Source organism: Haemaphysalis longicornis, unplaced genomic scaffold (assembly GCF_048455015.1).
Source record: "Haemaphysalis longicornis isolate Haplotype H1 unplaced genomic scaffold, Haemaphysalis longicornis Haplotype H1 scaffold_7, whole genome shotgun sequence".
Lineage (NCBI taxonomy): Eukaryota > Metazoa > Arthropoda > Arachnida > Ixodida > Ixodidae > Haemaphysalis > Haemaphysalis longicornis.
Genome location: NW_027526422.1, coordinates 159,716,746 through 159,728,769, shown reverse-complemented (window position 1 = coordinate 159,728,769; position 12,024 = coordinate 159,716,746).

The following is a 12,024-nucleotide window of genomic DNA, read 5'->3' as shown; positions in this document are numbered from 1 at the left end:
GATCAGTGATTTTTTTTTCACGGAAATAAAGCATGCTGTTGCGACGTGAGTGCTCAATTAGTTGTCATTCTTGAATGCGACGATCGGTAAGTGATCGTCCGCCATAGGTGAGGTGTCAGAGCCTATATTTTTTATATCAAATTTTTCATATATCGAACTATTTGGCGATCCCCTTGGAGTTCGATATATCCGTGTTCGACTGCACCCACTGGGGGATTGACGCCACTCAGAAGGTCCGCCTCCGCTTTAGCCGAACACATACCCGCTCGGGGATACTGGTGCTCTGACGGTCGCTCACTATCTTTGTTACAATATACACATATACACACATATATACCTATATATACTTTACATACACATATACATACACATATATACACGCCGTACGAGGAAAATGGCGACAGGAACCATTATACAAGAAATATCATGGGAGGTCACACGGAGAAAAAAAAGTTGAGCACGTTAAAAAAATGGTATCAAGCACTACGTGCTATTCAAAAAACATCCCCCTCGCGAGGGGCACGATCAAATGCAGAGCATTTCTGCGGGGGGGGGGCGCCTGCAAGTCGTATGAATTACGTATTGGTTGTTGTTGTTGTAATTGTTGTCCTTCAGCGTAGACATTGTCGATGAAGTCGATGGTGGAACGTGCCGTGAACCCCCTGCCGCGGCTATGACGCAACGTGGAGCGGCTATGACGCAACGTGGCGCGGCTATGACGCAACACAATCCACTTTAATCCAATCCAATCTAAATCCAAGCCAATCCAAGCCAATCCAATCGAATCCAATCCAATGCCCCTCGTGAGAGAGTGTTATAGCGCCGAAATCGCCACCACGCGAACGCGTGATGCTGACGTCACGATCACGCCACAGATGTTAGCGACCGCAGCGCGCGCGAACGACATATGTGGTTTAAGCGCTAACCGACCGCGGCGAGAGCGCGATGCGAGCGCCCCACCTGTTCTTGCGCGCGATCCTAACGCGGCGAGAGAGGGTGTTGCGCACGTCCCCACCTGTTGTTCGCCCGAACCGAACGCGGCGAGAGAGGGCGTTGCGAGCGGAGAGAAGGCGAGGAGGACGCGGGGGAGAGGGCACACCTCTGGCCGATGGTTGAATGAGTCAAGGATATAAGGCACGTTCGTAACCTTCCGTTCTGTGTCGGCTTTGTGGCTCAGTTGGTAGAGTACCGTGCACCTTGCGTTCCGCCCGCAGAGTCGTAGGATCGAAAACTGGCGCCGGCAAGTATTTGTATAGTGTAGGGGGAGCGATGCGGACGCGGACTACGGACGCCAACGCGGGTGACATCGTGAGTTACTGAAATGCTCTGCATTTAAAAATTACCAGGCAATTTATTACGGTTCAATGATCGTCGTCAGGGCATTTCTAAATGCTTCTGCATCCTGAATGCTAACAATGGTATATGGTAGGGCGTTCCACTCCTTAGCTGTCCGAATAAAGAATGATTCTGCAAATGTGGTAGTTTTGGGGCGAGGGTAATGAACTTGCATAGTGTTGCAACAACGATCTGAGAAATGGGGTCGTTGGGTTACGTAAATGCTCGACGGGGATGTGTGATAAATTTTGTGGAATAATGCGAGTCACGCAGTTTTTCGGCGGTGACTAAGAGGAATGAGTGCGGCACGTTTCTTTAAGTCTGTTACACTGGTGAACGATGAGTAATCGGAAAAGGCGAATGTGGCAGCGCGGTTTTGGATGGCTTCTAGGTTTTGGATGAGGTAATTCTGGTGCGGGTCCCAAACTGCTGCGGCGTACTCCACTTCGGGGCGTATTATTGTGGTGAAAGCTAATATTTTTAAGTGGCTGGGAGCAAACTTCAGGGTTGGTTGAATATTACCTAAAGATCTACTAGCTGTTGTAATGACGTGAATTATGTGAAGGGTCCAAGATAGGTCATTTAAGATATGTATTCTAAGGCATTTTTAAGAGCTAGTCGATGGTAGAAAACAGTTATGTAGGGCGTAGTTGTACAAAAACGGATTAGTACGTCTGTAAAAATAGACTGATCTACATTTAGAAATGTTTAAACTCATCTGCCTCTTGTGGCACCAATTTTGACCGGCTGTTAGGTCTGCTTGTAAAGTTATTTGATCTTCATGACTAGCGATTGTTGCGTAAATAACGCAATCGTCGGCGAATAATCTTATATTGTTAGTAATACAGTGTGGAAGATCATTGATGTAAATCAGGAAAAGCAGGGGGCCAAGTACTGTTCCCAGGGAAAAAGCGGAGAGGACCAGAGAGATTTGGGACCTAGCTGTATTTATGACGACGAACTGTTTTCTGTCAGTGAGAAAGTTATTAAACCAAGACAAGACAAATGGGTCGAGGTTAAGCAAGGAAAGTTTGGTCATAAGGCGGTGGTGAGGAACTTTATCAAAAGCCTTTTCAAAGTCAAGAAATAGGGCGTCAGTTTGGATATTCCGGTCAAGATTTGTCTGCAAGTCATGAATGGAGGCAGCAAGTTGCGTTTCACACGACAGGCCTCTACGAAAACTATGTTGGGAAGGGTGAATGAAGTTGTGCTGTTCGAGGTGAATAATGATGTTGGTAAATAAAATGTGCTCCGTAATTTTGGATGGGACACTGGTAAGCGATTTGGGCCGGTATGGGGATGATTTGTTGCCATTTTTGAATAATGGAGTGATTTTACCAAGTTTCCAGTCGCTCGGCACCTGTCCCTGCGAAAGGTACTGTGAGAAGAGCAGCTACAATGCTGCGCTAATTATCAATTGTGTATTCTTTAATACTTTGCTGTTTATGTTATCAATTCCACTTGCAGATGAAAGTTTCATTTTTCTAATTGCGTTACTTATTCCATTTGTAGAAATTTCAATAGGTGACATTGGCTCGCTTATGACAGATTCGGGGGTCTCTCCGAAGTTCTGACAAAAGCTATGTTCACGCGTGGAAACGGAACAAAAGGTATGGTTTGAGGCATTTCAGAATCTACGTCACAGAGCGGTTCGTCATTCGTACCGGATAAGGTTATCGGAAAGGTGTTTGTTTGGTTTATTGTTTGCCAGAATTTCGTAGGGTTATTTTTGAGCATGTCCGGTAGTGTTGTTCGAAAAAAATCGCGTTTCGCGTTTTGAATGCTAATCGAGAGGCATTTTACAAAATCAGAATATTGTTTCGATAAGGACGGTTGGTTCTGTTTTTTGGCTTGTCTGAACAGGCGTTTTTTCCGGTTTATCAGTTTTTTAATCGCGTTGTTAAACCAAGAGGCGGATGTTTTGTTTTTAATTTTTATGCTTGGTATATATGCGTCAGTTAGTTGGTTGCGTCTTTCAACTAGCAACTTCCAATTATTTTCTATGGTGCGCTTGTTCAATCCCTGTTCGTATGAAATGTAAAATTGTTCAAGTTCGGTGTTAATTTTTTCATAATTGCCACGGCCGTACAGTTTTATCTGCTTTGGTGTAGGCTTATTTTCCGGGAAAGTAAAACTGAAAGAGGCCAGAATAATTTCGTGATCACCTATTTCTTTAGGGTAAGGGAGAGAATGCAGGCTACTTGGATCCGACATTAGAATAAGGTCTAATATATAAGAGCAGTGTAATGTTTCTCTGGTGGCATGAGTTATTACTTGGGTTAGTTGGTAGTTTTCTAAGCGGGCTAGGAATTCGCCGCATTCACCTCTGCGAAGGGAAACATTGTTGGACCATTTTATAGACGATAATTGAAGTCCCCGCGAATTATGAACTTTGCACGGGGATACATAATGTGCAGGCTGGCGAGGGTGTCGTTAAAATTGACGTAAAGTTGGGCTCTGATTTGGGGGGACGGTAACACACACCTAGGATGATCAGCCCATGTGAACTTTCGCAAGCTACACAGAGGGCTTCCAGTGGACTCGTAATGCTAATAATAAAGTGAGGAATTGTATGTTTAATAGCGATGAGCACGCCACCACCTCGACCGGATAAACGGTCCTGGCGATGCAATGTGAAATGGGTTAGGTATGAAAGAACATGAGCATCTTTGATGGAAGGTGAATGCCATGTTTCTGTCAACATCACAACGTCACAATCAGATGATTGAATTATGGTGCATATTTCTTCGCGTTTCGGCATGATACTTCTTATGTGTGTGGAGAGAATAGAAAAGGTGACGTCATTTGTATGTTTGTAGGGGTGATTCTGGATATGGCGACAGGGTGAGATACATTTACTGGGATGCGAAATTGCTAGCTTTGACGTGGAAAAATTTCTTTGACTTCTTTTCGGGTTACATCATAGTGGTACAATTTTTCCCCGATCACTACCTTCTTGTAACGAAGCTTGAAAGGGCCGCCATGCTCACGTGCGAAACGTAGAAGCACTCTCTGGGCAGTGCGGGTTGCAAAACGATAATCCTGAGCTACACTGTACGGCGTATCTCTCAGTTTCAAACCGTTAGATAAGATTGCTTCTTTTATGTTGAACTGGAAGAAGTTAACAATTACTAAACGGGGTTTATCTGGTTGAATTTTCCTGACTCTGTGCGCTCTTTCGATATCGTTCGGCACAAGGTTAATTTTGATGTGCTTCTTGCAAATGTCAGCAACAAACCCTTCACTGTCTGCCCAAGTTTCTTCTTCTTTTTACGGAATTTCATAAAAAAGAGGATTACACCGACATGACCTATCTTCGGCACCGTTCATCCTGCCTTCCATGTTGGAGAGCTGGATTGTTGCGTCGGTTGATGATTTTGTTAGTTTCTACGCTGGAAGGAAGTGCCGAGATAGATGAGCACATTTCTTCAGATTTTGTGCTACGAGTTGCAAGGTCTGTTAATGTTTCTTTGGTTGCTGTAAGTCGTTCATTTATTGTTTTCAGTGCGGAAAGAATCTAAGCCTGGCCTTCGTCTAGTTTTGTTAGAAGTGCGTGAATAGTTTGGTCGGTTTGACTGTTTGTGCTACGCATGGTAGGGCCTGGATTAACTTCTACATCACCTGATAACAGTAGCAGTTTTAGTACAATGTTCGCACATGTAAAGATATTCATAACAAAGCACAAGAAATACTGTGGGCATGGCAGTTGTACCGAAAAAATGGTTGCTACTTTTTGTTTGCATAAAGGGAGTCCGAAGAACGTACCTGCGCAATAAATGCGAACGGCGTGAAGGGAATCCGCATGTCGGCACAACTGTCAAGTCCACGAAGTCTCCGCTATGGAGCGCTGTCTTTTATGCCCGGTCGGGCAGCTGATGTCGCTGAGGGTGGCGTTGTTGAAAATTCCAGGAGTACGGTGAGGGGGTCGATGCAGGGGACATCTGTCGGTGTTGGCTGGAACGGTGCTGGAGCGTCATGCAGGAGAACGGGGCGTTGTCCGGATTGGCTGCTGCTTACAGCGTCCAAGGGCTCGACACGGCATGCAGCAGCGAGCACCTGCACAATAAATGCGAAGGGCGTGAAGGGAATCCGCACGTTGGCACAACTGTCAAGCCCACGAAGTGTCGGCTGCGGAGCGCTGTCTTTAATGCCCGGTCGGGCAGCTGATGTCGCTGAGGGTGGCGTTGTTGAAAATTCAAGGAGTACGGTGAGGGGGTCGATGCAGGGGACATCTTTTGGTGTTGGCTGGAACGGTGCTGGAGCGTCATGCAGGAGAACGGGGCGTTGTCCGGATTGGCTATTGCTGACAGCGTCGAAGGGCTCGACACGGCATGCAGCATCGAGCACCTGCGCAATAAATGCGAAGGGCATGAAGGGAGTCCGCATTTCGGCCCAACTGTCAAGCCCACCTTTGTGCATAAATGTAGGGCAAATGCTTTTTAAAGCAATAAGAATGGCGGAACAAAGACTGGAAGTTACGACAGCACATGTAAACATAAAAGTACTGATGCGTGCTGCGGTTGGTACTGCGCGCACTATGCTTGGCTTAGCTGCACAGCACTGCGGTGCTTTGGGGTTGTCTCAGATGACACTGGCCGATATACGCAAGCAACGGTGTCTTACGTGACCACATATGTCGAGCGGGCATTATGATTCACGAAACGATGATTTTCTCCCAGAAAAAAAAAACACGCCGGGTTGAAATATGGTCAAAAACAAACCAAATGCAGAAAACGGCTTGTCACGGTATGACGGTGCTATCTAGGTTTAGTAACGTACACAGAGGCGCGAACACCACCGCAATAGCTAGGCCGTGCAGCCGTGTGCAATCGGCTGCAGTAGAGTACCTCGATGCCAGCGCCGCCGTAAAAGGTGGAGACACCCTTTGAACGGTCCCATGCGATGCCATTGGGTCAACGTGCTCAACGCGTTCTTCTTTTCGTTTACCATGACACCCACCAACGCGAAACAGAAAAGATGATTCAAACTTCGCAAATAAACAGCTTTGCGGCGATAATTTTACCGCAATTTTGATGCAATCACTTGCTTCGTCGGCGAGCGAGTGACTCAACATGGCAGCGCCAGCGTATACGTGTCTGCTCCCTATACGGCGGACGCGTGAATCAAGGCACCCTATGCTGCAGAGCGGTCGGTTTGTGTGATGTCATTGCCGAGCACAAAAACACACAATTTAGTGGAAAAATCAAACGTTCAGCCTAAATTGAATATATTGCAGTGAATAAAGCATCGTTTGTATCCGTACAAGCGCTGGGGCACTATAAACACGAAATCTTTCGAGTAAAACGAACTTGTATTTTGTCTCCATGGCTCCTTTATTGGCAAACGGTTATCATTCCTTCGCATACATGCCCTGCCGACGACCATTCTTCCAAATTTCGACAAATATGTCCTTAACGTGTTTGTTTCCTTACCCACTCCACTCTCTTCTTGCCCCTTAATGTTGCACCTATCATCTTCTTTCCATTCCTCGCTGAGTTGTCCTCAATTCAAGTTGAACCGTCTTACTGAGCCTCCAAGTTTCTGCCCCGTAGGTGAGTACCAGTAAGATGCAGCTGTCATACACTTTCTCCTTCAGGGACAATAGTAGGCTGCCATTCATTATCTGAGAATGCCCCCCCCCCCCCATGCACTCCGCCCCATTCTTATCCTTCTGAATATCTCTGCCGCATGGTTGGGATATCACGCAATCTCACGGACTGTGCAGTAGAAGTCCAGGGCACCATGGCTGGACAGGATACTGGTAAACTTTCCAAGTGGACCAAAGATCTAGTTAGGAAACGCCATCCCATGGCAATCTCCACCTCAGCTGAGAGAACAGAAGTTGAGGGTCTTTCGAAGTTAATCAAAATGTCTGATGGTGACATGCGGAAGTATATTATAGAGAGGATTGAATACGCTGTAAAGACCTGAGGCAGCCTGAAAGTTGTGAACAGGTGTTCAATCATGCGGCAAAATGAGATATATGCACTTAAAGACAAGCAAGTCAATGTCATAACAAATGGGTATAAAATAGTCATTCTGGTCAATAGCTATAAAATAGTCATAATTCTATTGAGATCTGTACAGTAGCCGGGACATCCAGGAATATACCGACCAATAAAGTAGTTCAGAAGAGATGAATATCCCACCAGCAAAGGCACACGAATAAAAAAGGCTTTGAATGAAATGAAAGGGGGGAGGGTGAAAATTGTGATAATGTGCGACACAGGAAGTGTGAACATTAGCGGTGCAGATCTCGAGATCCTTTCCGAAGTGACGCACCTGTAGCTGACAAAAAGCCAATCATCAGTGACAGGGGTGGTAGTATTAGTGGTGCCAGTGGTGGCATGGGTCCGTATCAGTGGTGGCAAGTCAGGAAGCGTCAGCAGACACGGCGGAGCGTCAAATGGTATTAGTATTTGTTAGCCGGCGGCCAGAATGGTAAATGACACGAATGTCGCACATTCGCCTTCGGAGAGCCGACCGACCAATACGACCGGATGGATCTATCAGGGAAGACAGACAAAAGAGTGCGTGATTGTCTGTGACGACATCATATGGGCGGCCGTATAACTACGGGCGGAACTTTTCGAGATCCCACATGATGCACAAGCACTCTTTTTCAGTAACTGAATAGTTTTCCTCACGTTTCGTAAGGGTTCGGGTTTAGTATGACATGACTCACTCGTCAAAACCGGACTTTCGTTTGGCAAGCACGGGACCGAGACCAATCCAACTAGTATTGTGTGGATCTCTGTTAAAGCTGACGGGTCGGAATGCGGCAGTATAGAGAAGGATCTAAGATGCCGAGGCAGGGTCGAAAAGCCTCGTCGAACTACTGCGAGCACACCCAGAGATCGCGGTCTTTGCTCAGGAGCGTGGTTAAAAGGTGAAATGACGGTAGCAAAGTTGCGAACAAAGCGTCGGGAAGAGGGAGAACGAGCCGATAACGCTTCGAAGTGCGTTCATTGTGCTCGGCATCGGAAATGCCACAACCACTTGAAGGTTAGTTCCGTCCGGAAGAATCCAGTCCTTAGATGCGACGTGGCCCAGGTTGGTGAGTTGGGGTACTTTTTGATGTTGAGCTGTAGTCCGACGTTGGCAAGGCAGCCCAAACTTGCTTTAAAAGAACAAGGTGCATCTGAAATTCCGGCGACAAAACGACATCATCGAGATAACAAAAACACGTCTTCCCCTTCAGTTCCATCAAAATACTGTCCGTCATGCCTTCGAACGTGGCAGGAGGGCACAGGGAAATAACACGGGAGGAGCGTGGTGAAAAGTCTCTGTCTTCAGCGACGACTAACACCGTAAGAAACTTCTTCCAGTGATGAAAACTCGACTCATAAGGAGCGCAGCGAAAGACAACCTCACGCTGCGCTGGAACGTCGCAGCTCAGCGTGACATTATTGGACCAAGATAACAACACGACGAATTCAAACAGTGTAGACTATCTTCTGTATAACGATACAAGCGGTGCAAGCGGCTAGTTTCTTAGAGGGTTGTTGATCGGTGGTTCACAGCGAAAGTCCGGAAAGTGGCGTCATAACGTTTCGAGTAGCAAAGCAAAGGTCGGCATGAGTCAGAGAAACAGCAGCACTAGTATCGATGAGTGCATGAGTGGGAACACCTTCTAGAACTGTATCGATGACATTTTTGGGAGAAACAAATTACGCCCACCTCCCCTCGCGGACACCCTGGTGTGATGCGACGCTTTAGGGGGTTCCGTTGGGTGTTTCCGTTGGGTCGATTAGTCGAATGGCGTGAAACGCGTAGTGAACGTAAATTGCGTTTTAATCACAACGCTGGGGTCCACGCGAGGGGATCCGGGCGTAATTTGAGCATAATGAGACGTTGTTGTTGTCGCTTAGACGAAGGCTTAATAAAGGAACCGTGGCATCAAGCAGTCGTCGGTACTGCGAGAGCGCAAGCGCAAGCGCGGGCTACCGTCGACTGAGAGACCGGCCGGAGCGCTTATATGCGCAGCGCACCCGAAGGAGAGAAGACCCCGGAAAGAGAGAGTACTGCACATGCGCAACACCGTGCAGCGGAGCGCAGCGCCGCCCACCGTCGGGGTTAGAGTGCGTTGCGCCACGCGCCCGCAGATGTTGGGCGAGAGTGTTCGCTATCGGAGAGAGGAGAGGGGATGAGCGGACGTGGACGACAACGACGACGGACGCAGGACAGGGCCGCCGGCAAGAGACGCTCCTCTCAGCGTCGCATCTAAAACTATGACTTGGACAGTTCGAGGTCGACGCAGGTCTTGCCTCCGGAAATGCGGCCGCTAGCTTCTGCTCCGTGGTGTTGGTAGGGCGACGCCGCATAGGCGACAGCAAGCGACAACGAGGGGAATGTGAGCGAGGGTCATTGAAGGGTGAAGGAGGGTTGGATGCTTACGAGGGAAATTGCGGCTGAGATGGGACTTGGTACAAAGTTTGCGGCATATAGGATGGAGCCTCGAAACTCCACGGAGCTTCGAAGTTCCGTTGTACGTCCAATTGAACTGCGGAGCGAAATTTTGCGCGTCAAAACAAGGTACACGATGGGAGCAGGCAGGCAGTCGCCATCAGGAATTGCGGTAGACGTAGCCAGGGGTGCATAGTTGGCCGCTTGGATCGGCAATCGAATGTATTTGGACGAGCACAGGCGCGGCGTGGATGAATTGGAAGAAGTAGGCTTTTCTAGACTAGGAAGGCCTGTGGAACAATCTATAAGTGCGGCATGCTTTGTCAATAAATCGTTGCTAAGGAACATGTCTTGAGGGCATTTGTCTAAAACAGAAAAAAACGACACGGGCGTTGTGGCCGCCGATAGTGACCCGACAGGTTCACATACCAGCGATAGCCGGTATACCACCATCGGCAACTCGAACATGCGATAGGGCGGGTCTGAGGACTTTTCGTAAGCGTGCACGTAGATTAGCAATCATAATGGAAATACAAGCCCTTCTATCAATCAATGCCCGAACCGGCACGACGTCCAATTTCACATCGAGCGAATTTTCTCTTGTCGGCAGCGTTGCCGGGCAAAAGTTCAGACTTTTGGAGGGCACACATTCTCTGGCGAGAGGGTAATACTAGAGAGGTTCATCCCATTTCCAGAGGGGTTTTTGTTAGCGTTGATAGAATGGGAGAGTTGAGAGGAGGTGGGCAGAACTTTGCGTTTCCGTTGGCAGAATGATTAGTACCGGCGCCAATCTGAGCTGGCCAGAGGTCAGTATATGACGCGTTACTTGCGGTCAATGAGCGAATCTTATGTGCATTTTCAGATAAGGGACAGCCATTAGTAGAGGGGCTGGCTTTATTCTTGCGGGTGTTCTTGCTAGGAATATGGTCTCAGGAAAACTCACTGACTTTTCTTTGCGTTAGGGTGGTGGCCTTTTTGCAATCGTAGCTTTGTAAGAGGCCCGACTCTCTTTCGCTTAGCTCTTGACTAAGCATTTCGTCTTCCTTGCTGCGGAAATGGGACATAGTCTCGTAGTGATTTAGAATTATCTGCGTTAATTTTACGACGCGTTGTATAATACCTATTGCAACGTCCTCCTGTTGGATGGGGGGGGGGGTTCCGCAGTGACAGGCCTCAGCCTAACCGTCAAACCCGTGACAGCTACCTCGGCAGTCAAATACCGTCCAAGTGAGAATACACCGAATTCGCAAAGAATGCGTTTTTCAGAAATATTTCTTAATCTTATGAACTGTTTTGGCACTAGCTAGCAGGCTGTGTTACCGGGTGTTCTGGGCCCTAGCCTATTTTTGGCTCAGGAGGCACTTTCTTGTAGAGGCTTTACAAGGCACGGGCAGGCTTTGGGCCTCGGATGGCCGTGCATATGGGCAGGTGGCGTTGTCCAGGGTCTTGGTGGTCACTGCGGCTCAGGTCACTGCTGTGGATCGGGAAGGCGAGCAGGATAGGCACTGGCCGTGACGCACCATCGTAAATTGACTGCAGGCAGTGGCTCTCCCCTCCGTGGCCGGGGTGCTCTCAGGAGCAAGGAAGTGCGGCAGGCTGCGGCACGCGTACCGGGACTTCGGGAGGGGATAGCTAGCACAATTCGCTAGCGTTGACGTTATTTGCCATATTCCCCACAGCTTTCTATCTTTCAGTCAGGATACAAAAGATGTTCTCTCAGATGTCATGAAGAATAAAACTTACACCATCTTCCCACGTAAGAACCCTGAGGGGACGCAAAGCCGTGGAGTAGTAGCGTGTTAATTTGCTGTTAGAGGGAAGTCACGTGTAGTAGCGTATCAAATGTCTTCTTTCTTTATCGAGTAGTGGGGAACGTTTTGCGGGTTCTCGTTCTCGAAGCGAGGGATCCGCGGTTCGAAGCGAGGGACCCTAAAACAAATCTTACCGTTTTAGGTGAATCTGTACAAGTCAAGTGGATTTTGAGTCCAATTGCAGAGAACTTAAAACCAAGCTCTTGAATAAAAACTACCCGCAGTAAATGACCACCGACGCGATTACGTGAGCTAACCAATTAAACCGCACAGACATTCTCCATAAAATAGCTCCGAACCATAATCCATAAGCAGATCTTCTTTTGAATCATTCGTCCTCTGCTTCGAAAGTTGCATCTATACTCAGGAAACACCACACTATCGTTGGTCCAAGCGAACGCTATAAAGAATAGTTCCCGAGCCAGCACGCGCTGTTTATAGACGGAGCAAAAATCTGGGCGACGTTCTCACT